Source organism: Panicum hallii, chromosome 6 (genome assembly GCF_002211085.1).
Source record: "Panicum hallii strain FIL2 chromosome 6, PHallii_v3.1, whole genome shotgun sequence".
Lineage (NCBI taxonomy): Eukaryota > Viridiplantae > Streptophyta > Magnoliopsida > Poales > Poaceae > Panicum > Panicum hallii.
In genome coordinates, this window is record NC_038047.1 from 7,860,480 (window position 1) to 7,866,348 (window position 5,869).

Consider the following 5,869-nt stretch of genomic DNA (forward strand, 5'->3'; position numbering starts at 1 on the left):
AGATATATGCAGTGAACATATGATATGATATAATTTAGTAAAAAAATTTATTGTACTTTTAGATATATACTTTTCTGTAATTAATTCATAACTATAGTTTCCGTGGTCCAATTATGGTGAAATTTTTATGGTGGGATAATAATTATATGCTTAAGTTTTAGTAAAAAGTTCATACTCATTGGATCATGTATGCTTGAGCAACCGAAGAATCTCTTATATAGCTTGGAATTTAGTTGCTCAACCAAAAATGATCAAATAAGCATGAATTTTTTTACTACAGCTCATATAATGATTAGCACACCATAACAATTTCACCATAATTGGACTACGAAAACTATTGCTATGAATTAATTACAGAAAAGTATATATCTAAAAGTATAATAATTTTTTTACTAAATTATATCATATCATATGTTCATTGCATAGATCTACTTATGTGGAATAAAAAAATTGAATTTTCTATTTTATGATTTTTTATGATTTACTATGATTTTTTAAAGATTTAGCCAAAATAAACATAAAAGAAAAGGAGCAAAACCACTGAGAAAAACCAGTTAGGGAGGTCATGTGTCCGGTATCGTAAGTCCAAGGAGTCTAGGCGGACGGTTTCATTGTCTAGGATGGAAATGTGGACTCGTCCCAAAATTTAGGGAGGTAAAAAGGATGTTTTCCGTTTGGTAACTATAAAGTTTTGAGCCAATCACTTGCGAGATGAATGATAATAATAGGTCACTTTCATTCAAGCGTCAACTTCGTCCCTCAACTCTTGAAAGGTCCAATTTAATCCTCCAAGTTCAGTTTTGGATTCATTTTCATCCCTCATCCGAGCTGAACAGCCAAGTAGGCATTCCACATCACTTGGACGCATGGTCCACTATAGCAAATGTCACATATGCCCTTGTTGCAGTTGGCTTCCCCCCTCTGGACGCGCAGCAGCTCTTCTTCAAGGTCTTCCTGGACAAGCAGCAGCAGCACAAGAAAGCCAGGCTCTTCCAAGCTTCCACCGCTATGGAAGAGGATTGATCATTCAGGGAGCAAAGCTGCTCCGCTTCTGCTCTGTCAAGAATGTGTTTATGCTTACCCGTCCGTCCTAACTGCTGTTGATGTTAGTAGTACGTTCTTGGTAGTCTTTGACTTGTGAGATTAGTAGCAATTTACTCTTCTTGTATATGGAGGGTATTTTGTACTCTTTAACCTATGTAGCAAAACGCTAAGACTCAGTTGGATGATGTGGCATGCTTACGTGGAGGTCCTGCTTGGACGAAGGACGATATTGAATCGAAAATAGAAGTTGGAGGACTAAATTGGATCTTTCCAGAGTTGAGGTATGGAGTTGATCCTCTGATGAAAGTTCGAGGACGAATTTGCCTATTTTACCATGATAATATCAATATGGAGGTTCACAACAGGGGCAGCAGATCTTTACTGTTTTCTTAATGTATTTGCTATGCTGATGGTTTCCCTTCTAGATTCTCTATATGTTTTTTTCCATATTAAATTAGTTTTATTTGGCACGGATCTAGTTATATCATGAAATAAATTTTCGGGTCCTGTGCTTCGATATCGTCAAACTTCATTTTGTGCAATTGCTTGATTGGACCTGTGGCAGTCTGGTACACGCTCGGAGGCGCTCGGACCAAAGTATTTCGGTATCATATATATGGCATCAATTATATACTTATTTTCTTTCATAAGGGTTTCCGTATCATATATATGGCATCATATTATATACTTATTTTTCCTATACAGAGGTATCAAAGACAAACCATTCCTCTTAATACTTCCCCATCAGGTTTTGGGGAGGTAATTACAATTATGATCCACATATCACACTATTGACCTCAGAAATTGCTTATGAGTTTTCCAATTCTTCGAGATTTTCTGTACAAGAAGACTCACCCATTCAAGAGGTGTGTGTCCTCCCAAAAGAACATGTACATGCCTCTTTTCCATGTGTAATCTCCGTTCATTCAATCTATCAATACAATCACACATTCGTTCTTCAGTTTTTCTAGTTTCCACATTCACGTGTGTTTACTTCTAATGAGTTTTATTTTGCAGACCCTGATTAATTATCGCGTCGGCGAGGTGATAAGGTTGTGCGACTCTTGAGGCGATAAGGCATGTGCCGGCTCTCTGCTTGACCACGCGGCTTGCACCGTCACACAATTCGTTGTTACCAACTTGCTACGGTCAACGCTTAGTCAGCAGGCTGAACTTGACCGGCCACCTGGCTAGTACTGTGTACGACAACAAAGAATAAATAGCCGTGTCCAGCTTAGCCTTCCCAACACCAACAGATCGTTCATCGTAGACACTTGCGTACGCAACAACACTGCTGCACGCAGCACCACGATGGTTCTCAGTGCAAGCAGAAAAAGCTTGGTGGTACTGTGCTTCTTCTCTTCTCTCCTCGTATTATCGGTTGCTACTGAAACTTCCGGAGCCGATGCTGGTAAACGCCGTACCCCGTCTCTCCCTCTCTCTCTCTCTCTCTCTCTCTCTCTCTCTCTCTCTCTCTCTCTCTCTCTCTCTCTCTCTCTCTCTCTCTCTCTATCTATCTATCTAACACCTGCAAGTTCGATAGCTTACTTTCTTTTTTAAAAAGAAAAATTTCTGGCCTCTGCAACCGCACACAGGCAATTCTTACAGCAATCTCAGCTTTAAGCTGATCACAAATAAGGTGGTGTTTGGTTGGAGCATTTGTAAGGTTAACTGCTTACATCCGTAATCGGTTCCATTAAAACTTGTTTGGCTCGCGTCAGCTGTTATCACTTCCCACGTAATCGGTTACCGCTCTATACAAATGTATTACCGCTCCCACCCCGGCGTAATCGGATTGCGCTGCTGCTTCTCTTCTCCAATAATCTCCGCTCAGGTGTTATCTCCCTTGCCCGGACGTTGGCGCTGCATGGTGGGCTGGTGGCAGCAGTTCTGCGGCCTTGTTTATCGCTGCAGCCGGCCTTTGCCAGCCTTATCACTGTTAAGCTGGTCCTACAACAGTCTGTGGTGCGGCTCTGGGCCGGAGCAAATCTACACCGTTGCATACTTGAACCAAACAAAGCACGTTTTGCCTCATTCCGTAACTATTCCCTGCGTATGCGATACCGTTACCGTTACCATTTGCGCTCGCAACATTGGAAACAAACACTACCTAATAAGTAAAAGTGTACACCAACTATGGTACTAATAGTTCGTAGCAAAAGCCATCACCGTGACCCTGAACTCATACTGTGCAGCTGCTGCGAGGAAGATGACGCCAGGAGGAGCCGCCGGGGCTGCAGACGATACACCGGGATACGGTTATCCACCAGGATACGGCGCAGGGAACAAAATAATGGCTAGTGGGGCTCTTGTAACTTTTTGTTGTTTCTTTCCTCTTCTTTTCTGAAGCATGCTCTGCGTGCGCACGTACGCGGAAGAATTAGCTGCATATTTGTAAGTGAATAAAATGACGGGTAGTGAGAGTGGTGCTTCTTTGGATCCATGCATAGCTCCCACGGATGTATTTGTAAGTGAATAAAATGACTGGCAGCAGGCCGGTCTCTACTGTAATCAAAACATATATTGGCCTTGTTCGGCCGGTTCAGATTATATATATAGCATCGACATGGCAAATATTGTAGACTAAAATAAAGTGCTGTTTGTTAAGTCCTTATGTTTGCGTTGAATTTAAACAGGCAGTCATACATATGATCTCTGCCTGTTCGCAACACCAGCACACGCCGAAATGATTAAGCTCGGTGCGAGTCTGCAATTTTCACAAGCATTTGGATAGAACGATAACTGCAGATACAAACCAAAGTTGATGTCATTTTATTTGGACAAGTTTATAATGAACGTAGGTCTCAAACCGGCCGGTGAGCCACTTCTGAGCAAGCTCCAACAGCCGATATTATGTTTTTAGGAAAAATAGTTAAAAGAAGGCTACATGCAGAAGGAAAACGCTATGGCTCGTGGTCAACCGAATCGTAAAACTATATCGGCTCCGAATAAAAATCCAAATGTGATTCTAACGTGCCGATTTATGAAATTCAATTTGAATGAAAAATTATGGTACTACATATGAACCCGCCAATGATAATCGGATATATGTACACCATGCATGCACACGGCAAGAGAAGCAACAATAAGTGGATCTGTACAAGGAGCAAATAAACCATGTATCTTAGCGCACCCTCTTGAAATCAAAGGAACAGAATATGCTGTTAAAGCCAGAAGTTGTCCAAGAAGCGGGTTAAGAAGTTGTTTAAGAAGTGGTAAAGAAACCTTTTGTGAAAGTTGACCGAGAGATCACCAAAAGTTTAAGAAGTGGGGAATGAAACCTTTGAAGCATGTATAATTCTTTGTTGGGATGTTTTGTCGACAACACATCACACTCATCAATTTCGTGTCTGGCACACCACGATAGCGTACCAAGAAAAAAAACCTCATGCAGCTTATAGGGGCTGGGGGTGATGACTCCTTACTGTCCCCCATAGACCAGCCTTCCCTTTTCTTTCTTGCCGCCCTGTCATTCCATTCTCCATCCTCAAGTCATTGCGGCGGCCGGAGGGCGCGTCCTGGAGCTCTTTCTCCACTTCAACCTGGACGGTGATGGGAGGCTTGCAAAGCTGGAGCTGGCGGCACGGCTCCGCTCTTGGCCACCATAGATGGTGATTGAAAGGGAGGAGGATAACGGATGGGGATAGTCTAGAAGAGAGAAATGAACTGGTGATGTGGTCTTTTTATCTGTCCTCCCCGCCGAAAATCATAATTTTTCTAACTTGCTCCCATTTTCGTTCGTACTTACCACACTATAATAATTTTCCATGAACCCTGTAGAACCACCAATTCGCCGCGTGAGCGAGGGCCTGTTTGGATCCAATGGAAAGAGAAAGAGAAAGTGCAAAACTTTTGCTCTTTTGCACTTTTTTTGCACTTTTGGATCCAAACACCCTAAAGTGCAAAAGGCCAAATGCTACCGTAATTTTGCTAATTATGGATTAATTAGGCTTAATAGATTCGTCTCGTCATTTAGTCCTCATCTATGTAATTAGTTTTTTAATTAAACTATATTTAATACTTCTAATTAGCGTCCAAACATCTGATGTGACAGGAGCAAAAATTTTACCATTTGCCCTTTTGCCATTTGCCCTTGGATCCGAACAGGCCCTGAGTAATAGGAGCCGAGTAAAGTAAGCTTAATTTGCTCTAGTATAAAAATCATCAGTTCCCTTAATAAGAAAGCCGCCTGTCTCCACTGTGTTGATGACAAGTCGGAAAAAGGACAATCGTCGAGAAAAATCGATTTTAGGCCCGACACCATGGCATTCATTCGTTGGACCAAATCAAAACACAGTAGAAAACGCACTGGGCGCGGCACTTATTCCAATTTCAGTGAATATGGAAAATTGCACGTGCTTTCCTTCATTGGCGGCACAGCTTTTGGCATGTTACGGCGATGCGCGGAGCCCACTTGGACGGAGGCGGTTGGCCTAAAGATACGTTCGGCAGGGTTCCGGTTACTAAAAACGGCTCTTCGAGCAGCTTCTCTGGTGGAGCTGAAAACGTTTTGAAATGATGTTTGGCGAATGCCTTCTTCATATTATCCAAATTACCCTTATTTTTCTATTTTTTTCTTATTTTAAAATGTCCAAATTACCCTTGTTTTTCTATTTTTTCTTCTTATTTTTTTCACATTCTCTCTCCTTCTCCCATCCCCACGCTGCCCACGCCGCTCTCGCGGCCCCCCTCACGCTCCAGCCACCGGCTGCCGACGGCCAGCCGCACGCTCTGGCGGCCTCGGCCCGGCCCCGGCCGCGCGCTCCGTTCCACGCCGCCGGCTGCCTCCACCCCTCCTCGACTCGGCCGCGCGCTCCTCGCCCTC

General features: G+C 42.9%; 1 long non-coding RNA gene across 1 annotated transcript; it reads left to right on the plus strand.

Annotated features, from left to right (window-relative positions):
• Nucleotides 1–2,302: 2,302 nt before the first annotated feature.
• Nucleotides 2,303–3,620, plus strand: LOC112897212. Its single transcript, XR_003229603.1, has 2 exons — nt 2,303–2,455; nt 3,240–3,620. It is a non-coding gene; the product is annotated as an uncharacterized LOC112897212 (long non-coding RNA).
• Nucleotides 3,621–5,869: the final 2,249 nt, after the last annotated feature.